Below are 18,741 nucleotides of genomic sequence, written 5' to 3'. Positions count from 1 at the left end.
TTCCCTGGAATAGACCGCTGTAATTTTGCTGCCTGCCCTGACCCTTGCCTGGATATTGACCTGTCTTGTCTGGTGTCTGTGTCACTGGCTTCACAGACATATTCCCAGTGCTGATTACATCCCTAATACTTCTCCTGCACTTGCCTCATTCCTTTCTGGGTTCTCGCAGTTCAGCTTCTCTAGTTGCACGGAAGTAAGTTTTTCTTACTTCTGCTTGTGTTGTCTAGTCTTTGATTTACTGCTGTTTCTTTCTGTGTCTGCAAGTCCTTCTAGTGTCTGAATGGAATTTGCAGATAAACACATACAATTGGTGTTGAAGTCCTAGGAACGTTTAAAAATATAACAGTCCATTATATATAAAAGGCTTAATTTAACTGAAATAATAAACACAGTAGAGGTCATGTATGAAAGTGAAAAAATATGCCGCTATAATGAATTGTTGCAGGTGCAAATCCTGCTGTAGTAGGAGCATGCACATTTCAGTTTTCAGTAGAGATGGTCACTGACCCCCGTGTTTTGGTTTTGGATTCGGTTTTGGATCTGGATTACCGTCGTGTTTTGGTTTTGGTTTTGGTTTTGCAAAACCGCCATTGCGTGTTTTGGTTTTGGTTTTGGTTTTGTTTTGCTATTTTTTTGGAAAATCCATGTTTTTGGGCCTAAATTAACCCAATTTAGTGCTCCAACTGTTTTAGAGACAAGTAATCTAATTGTTGAGGTAATAAATCATCCAAAAAACAGTTTAATTCTTCGTTGGTAGGCCTATTCTACACACAAAACAGATTGTCTTCCTCTCCATCTATGCATATTGGCAATGCAGCCATTGTCTTTGAATGTATATTACACCCCACACTTATAGTTAAATATGTAAAGAAATGGAAAAAGCCAGTTTGGTTTCTGTCTCTCAAGGCCCCCCTCCACTTGTATAAAATACCAAAAAATTCAGCCATTATAGACTGTACAATATTAATTGACATGGAGAAAGCCAGTTTGGTTTCTGTCTCTCTAGGCCCCCCTCCACTTGTAAAAAATACTAAAAAATTCAGCCATTATAGACTGTACAATATTAATTGACATGGAGAAAGACAGTTTGGTTTCTGTCTCTCTAGGCCCCCCTCCACTTGTATAAAATACCAAAAAATTCAGCCATTATAGACTGTACAATATTAATTGACATGGAGAAAGCCAGTTTGGTTTCTGTCTCTCTAGTCCCCCCTCCACTTGTATAAAATACCAAAAAATTCAGCCATTATAGACTGTACAATATTAATTGACATGGAGAAAGCCAGTTTGGTTTCTGTCTCTCTAGTCCCCCCTCCACTTGTATAAAATACCAAAAAATTCAGCCATTATAGACTGTACAATATTAATTGACATGGAGAAAGCCAGTTTGGTTTCTGTCTCTCAAGGCCCCCCTCCACTTGTATAAAATACCAAAAAATTCAGCCATTATAGACTGTACAATATTAATTGACATGGAGAAAGCCAGTTTGGTTTCTGTCTCTCTAGGCCCCCCTCCACTTGTATAAAATACCCAAAAATTCAGCCATTATAGACTGTACAATATTATGAAAAATGGACAAAGCCAGTTTAGGGTCACTCTGTCTATGATACCCTACCCTTAAGGATAAATTGCCCTAACAGCAGCCTTTCAAGATGGTATGTGATATGGAAATGCCACAAGTCCCTTTCCTCTTTGGGGGTAGATTGCACCCTACACTTACATGGTTTTAAAAAGATGTTATAGGCATCATCTTCAGCTCAATCCTCACCCTCATCAGTGTGTACGTCATCAACACAGACTATCAATTCATCGCCGCTTGAATCCGCCATTAGAGAACAGTCAGTGCTTGGATGTCTTAGATGGTGAAGGCCTTCCTCGTGGAAGATGTAGTTCATTTTTATAAACATCATTTTCTCCACATTTTTGGGAAGTAACCTTCTACGGCGATCACTGACTAAGTTCCCTGCTGTGCTGAACACTCGTTCAGAGTACACACTGGAGGGTGGGCAGCTTAGGTATTGCAAAGCAAGTTTGTACATGGGTTTCCAAATGGCCTGCTTTTCTTCCCAGTAAGGAAAGGGACTGTCTGACATTTCCATATCAACTACCTCTTGAAAGTAATCCTCCACCATCCTTTGCATGTTTATACTCATATTGGATGGAGTTATGGGCAAAGTGACACATTTTTTTGAAAAATCCTTCAAACCAGCCCAGATGTTAAATTGTTCTGGTCTGCCCCCTGTGTCTTCCCTGCTTCTTTTTTGGAAATTTAATTTTTTACGAGCAACAGCTTGAGAAAGTGAAGGAGGACACGTCGTCAAGCCGAGGCCCAGTTCAGCGGCCAACTTGCTGAGCAATAGCTCCTTGCAAAAGTTCACATCTCGCTCATTTACAAGTAAAGACTCAATGTAGTGTTTTAAACCTTGGATCAAGCACAGTGGCCAAAACGTACTGATCCGAGTTCAAGATCTTAATAACTCGAGGATCATTGTGAAGCGAATTAAGTACTTGATCGACAAGGCCCACATACTTTGCTGAATTGCTTTCTTTCAGCTCCTCCTTCATTTTCTCAAGCTGCTTTTCCAATAGTCTAATTAAAGGAATGACTTGGCTCAAACTAGCAGAGTCTGCACTCACCTCACATGTCACAACTTCAAATGGTTTCAGCACCTTGCACAGCACTGAAAGGATTCCCCACTGTGCAAGAGTGAAATACATCTCCCCTCCTTTCCCAATGCCATGTCTTGTGCAATATGCTTGGATGGCTTTGCGCTGTTCCTCCATCCTCTGAAGCATGTACAGGGTGGAATTCCACCGAGTTACCACCTCTTGCTTAAGTTGGTGGCAGGGCAAGTTAAACTGCTCTTGGAGCTGCTGTAATCTCCTACATGCTGTGGCTGAATGCCTGAAATGGCCTGAAATTTTACGGGCCACCGAAAGCATCTCCTGCACCTCACGGTTATTTCGTAGGAAGCTCTGCACCACCAAGTTGATGGTGTGAGCAAAACAGGGAATATGTTAGATATCACCCAGCTGTAATGCTCGCACTATATTGTTGGCGTTATCTGAAATGACATACCCTGGGGAGAGTCCGAGTGGTATAAGCCATGCATCAATCACATCTCTCAGTTTGCGTAACAAATTGTCAGCCGTATGCCTGTTAGTGAAGCCGGTGATACAAAGAGTGGCCTGCCTGTGACAAATGTTACGTAGTGGTGTACATGCTGCTGCTGTTCCTGCTGGTGAAGGTGAATGACCAACCCAGTGGGCTGTTACAGTCATATAGTCTTTGGTTTGGCCACTTCCACTTGTCCACATATCTGTGGTTAAGTGAACAGTGGGCAGAATGGCATTTTTCAGCGCAATCTCTACATTTTTACACACTTTTTGGTATAGTTGTGGAATAGCTTTACGGGAGAAATGGTGTCGCGATGGAATTCTGTAACGCGGACACAAAACCTCAATTAACTGTGAAAAACCAGCTGCGTTTATTGTGGAGATTGGACGCAGATCTAACACTAACATTGCAGCCATGGCGTCTGTGATTCGCTTGGCGACTGGGTGACTGCTGTCATATTTGCTTCCCCTCGCAAATGATTGTTTCACAGTTAATTGCTGAAATGTAGGACTGCTCATTTTATTAACCTGCCTCTGGGATGATGATTCACCCCCAGCAGCAGCAACAGCAGCAGCAGGACTAACGCTTTCTTCAGAGGAATCAATAATAGTGCCGGAGTCATCCAGCCTTAAGTGGGATGCCGGGCTAACTCCGAGCGCTACTGAGGATATTGATGAGGATGGTGTGGTGGGTGTATTTTGTAGCCGTCGGTATGTCGGTGAGCGGAGGGTCTTAGCTGATGAGGGAGTGCTTGTATTCTTTTGGGAAGAACTTTCAGCTTTTCCCAACACTTTGCCATGAACTCTCGTTAAATGGCGTAACATAGACGAGGTTCCAAGATGGTTAAGGTCCCTCCCTCGACTGACTGTGGCTTGACATACACTACAAATGGCTATACAATTGTTGTCTGGATTTGGGTAGAAATAATTCCACACATAAGAAGTGGATTTTTTTGTTTTATGCCCAGGCATGACAATGGCCTTTTTCTTGTCACGTGCCAGAACTGCTGCCACTGGTGCAGGACTTACACAAACAACCTCATCCTCATCAACATCCTCATTAGCGCCCTCGTCGCCTACACAAATCTCCCCCTCATCCTCTTCTAATTCCAAAGTGGCATCCTCAATTTGGGTATCACCGACTACACTCGGGCTATTAAGGCACACATCAGCAGAATGCTCACGATTAGACATCCCACTGTTGGATATACTCTCCACAGGGATTGTTGTCATTTGTGAATCAGAGCAAATATTCTCCTGTAATGCCTCACTGTTATCTTGCAGCTCGGCTTTGACGCGTAACAGTAGTTGTGCACCAATTGTAGGCTGGGTAACTTTTTGGTATCTGCCACTAATAGCCAAAGGTGAAGGCCTCATTCTCTCTTTGCCACTGCGTGTGTAGAGTGGCATGCTTGCAATTTTTTTTTTATCGTCACTTAACTTTTGCTCAGTTACACTTCTTTTTCGCTTCAATACAGTAATTTTTTTTTTGTTTTTTGTTTTTTGCACTAATTTGAAAACACTCTGTTGTTTGACATCGCCTTGGCCAGATGATGTACTGGGAACACTAACATCAGGACTGGTGACAGAACCTGGTTGCTCATTCAGATCATATGTGGACTGCTTTGAATCCATTCTGAGCGCAAACCACTGGGGAGTGCTAAAAATTATTTGGTAGATACTGCTGACAGATATGACTTTTGACAGCCAGAAATATTAATGCACAATAAGGGAGGACACCCCAAAAGCACTGAGGAGTGCTAAAAATTATTTAGTAGATACTGCTGACAGATATGACTTTTGACAGCCAGAAATATTAATGCACAATTAGGGAGGACACCCCAAAAGCACTGAGGAGTGCTAAAAATTATTTAGTAGATACTGCTGACAGTTATGACTTTTGACAGCCAGAAATATTAATGCACAATTAGGGAGGACACCCCAAAAGCACTGAGGAGTGCTAAAAATTATTTAGTAGATACTGCTGACAGATATGACTTTTGACAGCCAGAAATATTAATGCACAATTAGGGAGGACACCCCAAAAGCACTGAGGAGTGCTAAAAATTATTTAGTAGATACTGCTGACAGATATGACTTTTGACAGCCAGAAATATTAATGCACAATTAGGGAGGACACCCCAAAAGCACTGAGGAGTGCTAAAAATTATTTAGTAGATACTGCTGACAGTTATGACTTTTGACAGCCAGAAGTATTAATGCACAATTAGGGAGGATACCCCAAAAGCACTGAGGAGTGCTAAAAATTATTTAGTAGATACTGCTGACAGTTATGACTTTTGACAGCCAGAAATATTAATGCACAATTAGAGAGGACACCCCAAAAGCACTGAGGAGTGCTAAAAATTATTTAGTAGATACTGCTGACAGATATGACTTTTGACAGCCAGAAATATTAATGCACAATTAGGGAGGACACCCCAAAAGCACTGAGGAGTGCTAAAAATTATTTAGTAGATACTGCTGACAGATATGACTTTTGACAGCCAGAAATATTAATGCACAATTAGGGAGGACACCCTAAAAGCACTGAGGAGTGCTAAAAATTATTTAGTAGATACTGCTGACAGTTATGACTTTTGACAGCCAGAAATATTAATGCACAATTAGGGAGGACACCCCAAAAGCACTGAGGAGTGCTAAAAATTATTTGGTAGATACTGCTGACAGATATGACTTTTGACAGCCAGAAATATTTATGCACAATTATGGGGGACACCCCAAAAGCGCTGGGGAGTGCCAAATATTAAGAAAAAATAATAAACCTCTATCCTCCTCTCTGCACTAGCGATTTTGGTTAGAGCAATTGCAAGAACAATATTGTATTCTCTGTCCCTGCTCTAATTAGCCTATTACTACACCCTGCTCTCTCCCTCTGTCAAATGGCGATGGATTGCTGTGGAGGCGTGTATTTATAAAGTTGAAGTATCGCGCTGCTCAGCTCGGTACTCGGATACCCAAAGTTCGGGTGGGTTCGGTTCTCGGAGAACCGGACCCGCCCATCTCTTGTTTTCAGGAACTACTCCAGTTTCAGGAACTACCACTGTAAAATTTGTCCCCAAACCTTGTGCCACTTTTAATATGAGTCCTTATAAACGTGTGAATGGTAAAAAAAAGGCATATTGACTGACTTCTGAATACTGCTATCTCCTGAACACGTTTTGAAGTCCACTCCTCTTGTGGTAAGAAACAGGCTTTGTGGTCATCCTAAAACCATTGATCATCCCTGTAAATACGGCATGTCCACCCCTCCCCCCTGATTAAAGGCTCATTAATGATCCCAGTCTGCATTAATGATCCCAGTAGAAATGCCCAAATTCACTTAGCTCCTACATTCAGAACATGTTACATATTAAACCCCCTGCAGCTGCCATGATTCTTCGCTCTGAAATCATCCTTAAACAGTCCTGACAGCTTAAAATATTGAGGTACATTTATAGGCCAACAGCAGTCACTGAATTTCTACTGTACTGTATGGAAATGATAAATATTTTGTAATGGGGGGAAGGTATTAAAAATTAGTTCTACTTTTTAAAAAAATATATTTCCTTGAAGTGCTAAGACTCTGACATGGTCAGACTGGCTCCTAAGTTATTGTATGTCAGATACATAGGGCCCGTTTCATCAAGGTATGCATGCTGAGTGCAACGTACATTTGTTTTAAAACACACGTATTCGGGTGTGGGTCTGCTCTGCACTATCACACAAGACACTACAGGATACATCCAATACCTATGTGCAACATACATTGGCAAAAAAAACAGAGAGACAATAAAAACTATTCAATTAATGTCACCTGTTAATAATCTGGGCCAGCCATAGAAAAAAACAAAGAACACAAAAATTTACCAATCCACGCAGCGCCGGGACCCAGTATCCTCCTCTCTCATGCAGCTTTTAGTTCCACTCTGGTGCTAGAAAAAATCCTTTCCTAGCCGTGTAGTATCACCTGAATCCTTCCTTTCTCCGGATAGAAATCAAGTGATGGTAATAATGATGTTTAAATCCAACGCGTTTCCCCTCATAGACCGAGGCTTCTTCAGGGATAATTGTAAATAAAAGTTCATTCAAATACTCATGTATATATACTCCTCCTTCTACCATCCTATTGGTTATCCTATTAACTCCACGTGGAATGGATGTATTCAGTTCTCCTGTTGGATATATGAGAGTACCTCAAAAACTGAATTTGAGAGATTTAACTTCACTGTACTTATGGACAAATGTTATACCATAATGTCCAACAGGAGAAGCCTCAGTCTATGAGGGGAATTGCTTTGTATTTAAACATCATTATTACCACCACTTGATTTCTATCCGGAGAAAGGAAGGATTCAGGTGATACTACACGGCTAGGAAAGGATTTCTCTAGCACCAGAGTGGAACTAAAAGTCAACATCTAAGTTCCCCGCCGGACTAAAGAAGAAAGGACGCGCATGCGCCAATGGAGTTTCCTTTGTACGGGACCACACAGCCAGAGCTCTCGCTGTAGGCACCAGAATGGATATCGCAAGGACCCAATGGACTTTGACCTAACTTCCCAAACTGTAAGTTCATACAAGAGTATTTACTATTGCGAATAAAGCCACAAACTTAGAACTTATTGACATCAACATACCATCGGTGTAACATGAGTTTAACGGAACCGAGCATCATTTAACCATAAGGAAAACGTGTACTATAGACTTTTCCTGTGCAGTTGACAGCTAAAATTTAATGCGGCGCTGCCTTGTAAAGGGAAACTTGCCTTTACAAGGCAGCGCCGCTTTAAATTTTAGCTGTCAACTCGCCGATTTCCGGCGACTTGTACAAACCGGAGTATGATACATTTACCCCCAGGGGTTGTGAAACTACAAGTTCTAGCATACCCTTCCAGCAATAAGCTGCTATATATTGGCAAAGCATGCTGGTGCTTGTAGTTTCCCAACACCTGGAGTGCCACAGGTTAGCTAAGTCTGCCCTAGTATAATAACAGTCATTCTTTCAGATGTCCTGTGGTCTAGGATAGGTAGAAAAGACAGATTATTCCAAAACAATGCAATTTTTGCTGGATTCTCAGTGAGTTTATTAAACTGTATGCAGTTTGTACTTTTATATTTTATAAATTTATATATATTTCGATCCCAACCCAAACTCCAGTGCAGGTATTTGCATGCCACAACACTGATTGAGTAATATGTGCTGCAAGATAATACTTCTAGACGTGGGGAAGTCTAGAAGTCTAGAATATGTGCTGCATCTGTACTCTGGTCCTTTTACCTGACCAGTTGAATTTGAATATGTAAAAACAACAAGAAAAACCTGGCGCACGGAGAGATGATGCAAAAAATGGAGATCAAGTGTGAATCAGTATCTGCAGCTGAAGAGATCAATGAGATCTCAAATATAAAAAATACAACACAACAGAAAACAGCGCTGATGACTGATACACACAATCAATATACAACCATCCGTGGGTGATAAATATATATAAACACTTTATTAAAAATGAACCATAAAATATGCAACACTGGCCAGTGGATAACAACTAGACATATAAAAAATCAGATCAACCGACTGTGTTGACCATCAATAAGGCTGATGAACCATCAAATCGATCACTTCTGAAGAGAACCAGCTAAATGTCCCACATCGTAAAGATACTAGTGTCCAATGACCCCGTACAAGGTCATGAAGTGGAGCTTCAAAATAAGTGTGGCCACACTGGTGGGGGAAAGTGTACGTCACCGCGATGATGGTGAACCCCACTTCAATGCTTCTTACACATGTAGTATGGAGGAGAATATGCCATAAATGCCACAATGAGAAAACCGCCACTCCTGAATGGAAATCAAAGTCGCTAAGCTGCTTAAGCAGTAAGCGCAATACAGACCTGGTCCGATACTCAGTCCCGTATTGTGGTCTGTATGCGCACGCACCACTTTGATTTCCATTCAGGAGTGGCGGTTTTCTCATTGTGGCATTTATGGCATATTCTCCTCCATACTACATGTGTAAGAAGCATTGAAGTGGGGTTCACCATCATCGCGGTGACGTACACTTTCCCCCACCAGTGTGGCCACACTTATTTTGAAGCTCCACTTCATGACCTTGTACGGGGTCATTGGACACTAGTATCTTTACGATGTGGGACATTTAGCTGGTTCTCTTCAGAAGTGATCGATTTGATGGTTCATCAGCCTTATTGATGGTCAACACAGTCGGTTGATCTGATTTTTTATATGTCTAGTTGTTATCCACTGGCCAGTGTTGCATATTTTATGGTTCATTTTTAATAAAGTGTTTATATATATTTATCACCCACGGATGGTTGTATATTGATTGTGTGTATCAGTCATCAGCGCTGTTTTCTGTTGTGTTGAATTTGAATATGTGTTTATGTGCAGCTTTCAATGTAGAACAGGAGTCTTAAATCGAGAGAGGCTGAATTAACTATAATATCCTTAGCAAGATGATCATCTTTATTGCTGTGATCCTGACTACCCATGATATAAATAGCTTGTCCCAATATACAAAGTCATTATGCTTTCAAAATGTGTATGCTAGTTGGTTGTGTAAAGTGAGTTGTAAGATTCGGTCAGTTAAATACACAGGCATTTCAGTTTGCCAGAGGAAATTATAATTGGTCTTAAGGAGTTGGAGCTCACCTTGTAGCATGTCCAGAGATACAATCTTTGTTTTTTCATATTAATATAAATATTAAAATTAGAAAGCTAGCTCCCAATATATAGCTCATTTCAAAACAAAGGGAGGGACAAGAAGATCTTCATAATTGTTAGGTCAATATTGTCTGTGAATTCTCCACGGACAGCTTGCACACCTGTGATATCTGGGATATTGCATATACTTGTTGCTAAAGGCTCCATTACTAGTGCAAAGATGAGAGGTGACAAAGGGCATCCTCGCTTAGTACCATTTGAAATTGAAATGGGAAGGACTAGCATTCATTGGCTCAGATCGTGAGGTTATAATATATTAACTCCACTCCCATCAATAAGGAACCTCCAAATAATCCATTACATCTACAGTTTGCCAGGAGACCCTATCACAGGCCTATCACTAAGCCCATCACTAGGGTAAGCTGTAGGTAGTGACTGTTTATTAGAGCACAGAATAGATCCACTCTGCTTGGTGATCTGATGGTCAGGAAAACAGAAGCTAATCTATTCACTAAGATATTGCCAAAAAGTTTGAGATCAACATTAAAGTTATTGGCCTTAAATATATTGTTAAAAAGGAGCAGAGAAGACAGAATTGGAACTATTTTTTTTTATATGTAGCAGATATAAAACCATCTGGTCCAGATGCTGATGAGTATTTTAATTTGAGAGAATCAGACTGCACAGGTGTTTAGCGAGGAAGGGAACAGAAGCCCAGGAAAGTTTGATCATGTAAGTAATTTGGCTGGGTGCTGTTGAGTTTTTCTGCAAATTATATTGTGATTAATAGAATTCCTTGAATCTTTTTGACATTTTCTGGCTACCATATATAGGACTGAGAGATTCATCTTCTAACAAAAGTATTCTATTCCTTATGTGATTCGATTTTAGTTTTCGAGCAAAGATGGTATCTGTTTTATCTTCCCTCTTATGCAGTGTCACGACAATGTTTTGGCACCCATGATGGAGTACAATTTATTTTGCTGAGCTTGAGGTGAGAGCAATTTGTGATATGTTTTTTTCTTAGGACATCTTTGGTGCTGAGTAGCAAAGAAGGTTGGCTTCTGAAGGTTTTTCTTTTCTCCTGATGTTACAGTAATAAAGACTCCTCTAAGATTTAGCCTTGTGAGATTTTGATACCGTTGGCATGGTATCCAACAAGCTGTTATGTTAACATTGTGGATTACCAAATAATGAGAGAAAACCTTTTCTCACAAGATACAAAGCCCTCCAAGATTGTGAAGGTTTAATTGTTCTAGTAGTTTGTGGGATTCCCTAATCAAAATACAGGTAGTCTAAGCTGAAGGTAAAAAATCTAACTTTGGCTGCAAAATGGTGTTTTAAGTTGTTACCTATCATTGAATGACCCTTAGTGAGTTCAGATAATTTTAAGACAAACTCAGCAAAGAGGAAACCCTGTCCCATAATAAGGTGCAAGCATTAGTGGCTGTTGATTCATAAATCCATAAGTATGACTGATGCTGAATGGACAAGGATTCCATTGTATTAGATGCCAATAACTAAAGGAGAATTGCAAATATTTTAGTCTTCCAATGGGATACTTCATAAAAGGCTAGAGGGAATGGGAGTATGTAATGAGTGTGGATGAGAGAAGCAGATCTTGTGCAGAGCGGAGGTGTCGAGTTGGGAGATATTTTGATACAAGTGAGGAGATGTAGGTTGGTGCAGTTTTGTTGATGTCCTTATATGTTAGTAGAAGTATTTTGTATTGGATTCAGTAAAAAAAAACAAGCAGTGAAAGAATGATTTGCACTTTTGATGTGTTGATGAGGGGAGTAGCTCAGCAGTGGCAGAACAATTTGTATTTTTGATGTGCTAGTTGTTGAGGGTAGTTGAGATCATTAATATTGGTAGAGAGCACTCTAAAGCTCATGATTGATCAATGTGCGGAAGGACGGTTTAGTGATTCAAACCTCTCAGTGCCGGGAAGTGCCTGTGCCTTGCTAAATTATTCCCATCAATGGAGTGAAGATTTTTTTAAGCGTAAGGTACCCTGGGTAGGTGCGGTATGTGAACATAGAAACCATTAAAATCTAAGTGATCACCTAAACGGATTATTCGCCTATGAGTATTACAACTTTTTGGTGGTAAAGGATTTAACAGGTAATTGTAATGAAGGGTCGGCGATTGTGAGCTTGGTCCTTTCATTATTATTCTGCACCAAATATATTAGTGGGCATCATACTATACTATCGTGGTCTGTTTGTAAAGAATTGGAACTGTACTTTTTGTGTACAATTACAGATTAAATCAAGAGCTATGATACAAGGACGATGCATTTTTAATTGCTGTTGACAATTCTGTTCGAGATTGTATTAACAGCAAGCACATTTAGTTAGTGTGTTCATTGGAGGCTCAACTATACCGGACAATATTGAACTGAACATTTAACTGGCTACAAATTAAATACATAAGGAGTTTAAGAGTGTTTTTTACGTGAATAATCCTAATGTATATGTTTGATTTTAATGTTTTATTTATTGCATCATGTGATAAATTGGTGATACATTATAGTATGTGCTAAGTTTCAACGGTCCAGTGTTTTATTAGTTCTGTAAGATTTACATGAGAAGAATAGATATCCTCTTAGAAGAGCAGCAGGACATCATATTTGGTAGAAGTTTATTCTGACAGGGTATAATTGAAAGCGTCTGCATATTGTTTTGCAATGCGGGAATCATCATCATCATCATTCACTTATATAGCGCCACTAATTCCGCAGCGCTGTACAGAGAACTCATTCACATCAGTCCCTGCCCCATTGGAGCTTACAGTCTAAATTCCCTAATATAGACACACACTCACACACAGACAGACAGGGAGAGACTAGGGTCAATTTTGATAGCAGCCAATTAACCTACCAGTATGTTTTTGGAGTGTGGGAGGAAACCGGAGCACCCAGAGGAAACCCATGCAAACACAGGGAGAACATACAAACTCCTCATGGTCGGGAATCGAACTCATGACCCCAGTGCTGTGAGGCAGAAGTGCTAACCACTACACCACTGTGCTGATGAGACTGAAATTTCATCTAGGTCTGGGAGCATTCTGATGTTGGTAGGAGTAACCAGGGGAGCGAAGAGGGGGGTGGGGCATTTAGAGTAAAAGATTGCCCTTCTTTCATACACTGTACATAGGCACACACTGGGAAGCTCTTTTGTGGAACAATAGCTTTATATTAAATTGTGCAGTTATATAAGCATACAGACAGAGCATCTTGCATATAACATCGACATGAGAATAAACTAGAATATTCCATGTACAGCAAAGTACATTACAAAAATACAGAATGACAACACAATAGCACATTTAGGAACAACGCCACCTACAGTCCCTCCAGTGTAATTACTCAAAGCAACATTAAGTCTGAATTTGTAGCAATACCTCTACAGTTAGTAAAGGGTGAAATGGATAGGACCCAAACGTGATGTCTGACAAATAGACACTAGCCTCGGGTAAATTAACACAGTACATGCCATGTACTTTCAGTGTTATTAGCAGGGAGTTATGGTCAGGCAAAGTGAGAAGGGGGAACTTATAAATAAAAAAATAATTATTTGGAGTGCAGGGACAAAAAAATAGCTAAACTTTTAACAAATAAAAATAGTTCCCATGAAATATATTTTGAAGAGAATTTTTTAAATATAACATACATGGATATATCAAATATTAGAACTAGGTTTATAAAGCTAGACTTCCCAATTTAAACTGCACATATATTAACTCACACAAGAAAAAGTGCAATATTTCTTTCTTTGAGTTGTCCTGTGGCTCTAACCAGAAGGAAATACTAACTCACCATTTTATTCAGGTTATATAATTAAAGAGAATTCTGTAGATGTGCAGATTCTTATTTAATTTAATATATTTTGCACTTAATGAATATATAATGACACTAAGAACTTTATTTAAATAAAGTAGCAATAAAAGGTGGTAATTTAATTCAGTTGCATTCTTCAATTTCTCAAAACTAATTTGATTTTTTTTTATTCAATTAAAATTGCAATTATTCCATTCCATCATTTAAGAGTTTTTACAACTACAGTAGTTCATACCATTTTTATAATTAGCTAAACATGTTAACAATATATTGGTGGTCCTTGATTAACATAGTAAAATGCAAACAACAGAATTAAAGCAATTAATTCTCTGCTTTGTTATAGCACATGTCTGTCCTTTGGGGTAGTGCCTCTTTTTACAGTGTCATGCTCCAATTCAAAATGACATCAATTGCAAGATGTGCACATTTTTGTTCAACATGAGAGCACCTTGACAGATATTGAAATAATAGGAGTATTCTAAGCAGGACATATAGGGCCTGATATAAAGTTGAATGCAATTAAGTAAAAGAAACATGTAAATTGTGTCCAAAAATAAACACCTTTACTAGTGTATGCAGAGCTGTACCTAACTAAAGATATTTTGCGACTGAGCATACTACGTTAACTGAGCGTACTGCATAAATATACATTTCATGCATATGATATACTTTAAGAGTGTCATCATTCAGTTCAGATGGCAGTCAGCATTAAAAATTTGATGATGATGGTGTAGGCCTTTTTTATGTGTAAACATAAAACAGCACGACCATCTCAAACTATTACCAGCACCATTCAGGTTTATCTGCAACCTGTAGTTCGTCCATAAAAAAACACTGCAAAATGAATACGCAAGCAATTTGTTGGGGCACTGTTTTATTTAACATTTACAAGGTAGATGGTGATGATGATCATCATACCCACATATGTTGCATCAGGAGTCAAGCAGATATTATTATTATTATTATCCTTTATTTATTAGGCGCCACAAGAATTCCGCAGCGCCGTACAAAGCACAAACAGTAGACTAAACAACGTGACACATTACAAACTGTTAACAAAAAATACCAAAACTTCAGAGACTTCAGGCAGGCTAATGCAGTAAAGACGGAGCAGAAGAGCAGGTATGGAGAACAGAGGGAAGAGGGCCCTGCTCAAATGAGCTTACATCCTAAGGGAGGGTAGACAGATCTCAGGCACACAGGGAGCAAGTTGAAGTAAGTGGGGAGAGAACAGGGGGGCGGGAGGAGAGAGGGGAAGAACAGGTGGAGGAGAGGTTAGGTGGAAGGTTGGTAAGCCTTTAGGAACAGGTAAGTTTTGAGTGCCCTCTTGAAGGAGGACAGATTGGGAGAAAGATGGATGGAGCGAGGGAGGTCGTTCCAGTGAAGGGGGGCAGCACGGGAGAAGTCTTGGATTCTGGAGTGGGAAGAGGTGATCAGAGTAGAGGAGAGGCGACGGTCATTGGCCGAGCGCAGGGAGCGGGCAGGGGTGTGACTGGAGAGGAGGTTAAAGATGTAGGGAGCAGTAGACTGGGAGAGAGCCTTGTAAGTGACGGTCAGGAGTTTGAAAAGGATTCTGTAAGGAATGGGGAGCCAGTGTAGGGCAAGGCAGAGAGGGGAGGCAGACGAGGAGCGGCGAGAAAGGAAGATGAGTCTTGCAGCCGCATTAAGTATAGAGCGGAGGGGGGGCGAGATGGGAATGAGGGAGGCCAGTAAGAAGGAGGTTGCAATAATCAAGGCGGGAGATGATGAGTGCGTGGATGATAGTTTTGGTGGCATCCTGGGAGAGAAAGGGCCGGATGCGGGCAATGTTGCGTAGCTGGTAGCGACAGGCTTGGGCGAGGGATTGGATGTGGGGGGAGAAGGAGAGAGAGGAGTCGAGGGTAGCGCCCAGGCAGCGGAGTTGGGTGACAGAGGAGATGGCAATATTGTTAACAGTGATAGAGAGGATGTGGTGGGCGGGGAGTCTAGGGGGAGGAAAGACAATCAGTTCAGTTTTGGAGATGTTAATTTTGAGAAAGTGCGATGACATCCAGGAGGAAATAGCAGAGAGGCAGTCAGATACACGAGAGAGGAGGGAGGAGGAGAGATCAGGCGAGGAGATGTAGAGTTGGATGTCGTCAGCGTAAAGGTGATACTGAAGACCGAATGAGGAGATGAGAGCTCCCAGGGAGAAGGTGTAGAGCGAAAAGAGTAGAGGGCCAAGAACAGAGCCCTGAGGGACACCAATAGGGAGAGGGAAGGGGGTGGAGGAGGAGCCAGACGTGGATACTGAGAAGGAGCGGTTAGCGAGGTATGAGGTGAACCAGGCAAGGACAGATCCAGAGAGGCCAAGAGAGAGAAGTGTTTGTAGCAGGAGGGGGTGGTCCACGGTGATGAAGGCCGCAGAGAGGTCAAGGAGGATGAGCAGGGAGAAGTGACCCTTATCAGATATGCCTCTTGATAAATGATAAATATATCTGCTGGTGCTTCCACCACTGCTTGATACACAAATTACATGAAATGTCCTTAATGTACTTACTACTGTACTTACTATACCCAGTAGTCAAAGTTATGGTATACGATTGTATATCATACTGCAAGTTCTCCTATAACACTAACAAATTCCATTCACTTACATTTTTCATACCGCCACTTCTAAATTTCCAAATCACCACTTTTAAATGTCTATTTCAACTGCGACTTGGCCTACACTGGAACACAACTACCCTCCCCGTTCCGCAAATCTAAGGTTAGAGAGTAGAAAATTTAAGATGCATCTGAGACTGCAAATGAACATACAGTTATACATTTTTGCACACTCTAAGCAAATACATATTTTGCTCTAATAAAATGAACTTGCGTTCTTTTCGACAGGGGCCCATAATGTGTCTATTTTTACGCACCTGTGTAACTACAAGTTTTCCTTTTGTGGTGATAAATATTTTAATGGATTTATTGTCACAATCTCAGATATCATGGTAATTTGAACTTCGTCATTACGTTTAGTAGGAAACCTGTAATCAGTCTACATACATATTATAAACTGTCATAAGTTAAATTATACATACTGTAGATGAGGGTCAAAAATGTTCTTAGGTATGGATATTTCGACCATGAGGCAGCAGAATGTAAGGGCAGCAGGAAGTGACGTGAATTAATGAACGCATCTCTTCTTTGTTAGATCACCTCTATGCGTCCTGGTCTTTAGGGAAAAAATGACAAGTCCAATTAATTATAGGGGTGGTCCAAATGTGATAGTTGGTAGTAATGAGTATTTTTTTTACGTTTGCTTAAACTTCAGTCACAGCAAAATGATCTATAATTGAAACTTGGGATATCAGCTGAACAAATAATTAGTATAAACAAACAAAATGGAGTTTATTAAAATACATGCATTTATTCCAGATGTTTTGAATCTTTCTCAGTTTTTGCTGCTTTGTTTTAAATACCAACTCTCCCATATTACTCATTGAAGTGACAATTCCTTATTTAAAGTATCCAAGCAAAAAGAATGCAGTAATTATTTCCTTCAACTAGTGCACCTTGTGAGTCATAGGATAATTAAGAGTCAATCAAGCTTCAAAAGATAATTAGTACTACCTAACATTTGTGCCTATGAGCATCTTGCCAGACAGCAGAATTGTGGTTAATATGGAACATTAGCTGGTTATTTTTAAATTAGATTTGAACACAGCATGTGGCCAGATTAATAGGAAACAAAAAGACATAATTATTTTAGATATAGCGAGTTTAATTTAGTACAGTTCATGTATACTGAATGCTATTTTCTAAAATTTAAAAGATAACATTTTTAGATCCCTGAATGGATAATAAGATGATTTGCAAATTACTGTACTTTCTGATAGGAAGACTTTAATAGAAGATTATTTTTCTATCTGCCTATGAGCTAGAGATTTCAGTTGACCTTTAACATTTAAAGAGAAACATGTACTCCAGTTTTACATTGGAGATGGTTTTCTGCTGTGGTACCATTTGCACAGGAGAGATTTTGTAAAATGCCTTGACTGGCCTGCCCAGTTGAGCTGCTTATTGTATTAAGTCTTTTCTCAGGTGGCTGCCACATACATTGTAGTAAGGTTTGTGGAGCCCCTGCCAATAAACTTGACCGCAGTAGCGGTGACATGTTCCGTCAGTCACCAGCTTTGCTCCCCACACTTAATGTTTACATACAGTAGAAGGGTTCCATCCCATTTTTATCCTTTAACAGGGGATTGGGGGCAGGTCTACAGAACCAGAATGAGAGCAGTGCTGGCATGGCTCTCTTAATACAGTGCATGCCACGCTGCAGCAACAGATGAGGAAAGCAGGTGGCTATTGGGAAAATTTGTGGGAGCTCTGGTTGCCCCGCCTGCAATCCGGAGCTGCTTTCCTCCCTCATCGGTAGTAGCAAAGCTGAGGAGAACTCTGAGAGAAGCAGGACATGTAGAGGTCATAGCACAGCACACATTGCAACTTTAGCATACCAGGCATTCTGCACAAGGCATTATAGAATGTATAAATTAAACATCACTTCAGGTGACAGTTTCTCTTTATGTTTGAAACAATAATAGTTAGAGTTCTCACTGAACTCTAGGCCCATATGCCCATTTCACTACAATTGAACTGAGAAGGCAATGCCAATATTGGACAAATGTTGAAACTTTTTGAAAAAAATCTGGCTGTCAGCACTCATAGGGAATCTGATTATTACAAAATCTTGTTTACAATCATAAGGGAGCAAAACAATTGAGTTCAAATAGCTGCCAATCACTTACCAATTTCAATTTAATTAAAGAATGGACGGCTCCTTTAATAATTTGCCTTTGCCAACATTCTCTTGCAATTGTGCGAACATTTTTTAATGGTTTTTTTTGTATACCATTTGACATGTGCTCAAGTTGCAGAAATTGCACATGTAGGCAAGTCCATGTATGTGAATGACCTTGAAGTGAAGCCATGCAGAATGTTTATTTTATATATGTCTGAAATAACATTGCTGATCCCTAGACTCATTCCACTAAGTATAGTAATATAACTTTCACCTGCTCCTGGTTTGAATCAAAATTCCCCTGTTCATCTTCCCTCCTTGTTGTCCCTCTAGAGTGTATTTTTAGATATAGTTC

This window comes from Mixophyes fleayi, chromosome 2 (assembly GCF_038048845.1).
Source record: "Mixophyes fleayi isolate aMixFle1 chromosome 2, aMixFle1.hap1, whole genome shotgun sequence".
Lineage (NCBI taxonomy): Eukaryota > Metazoa > Chordata > Amphibia > Anura > Limnodynastidae > Mixophyes > Mixophyes fleayi.
The sequence above is the reverse complement of the archived record's forward strand: the minus strand, read 5'-3'. Positions refer to the sequence as shown.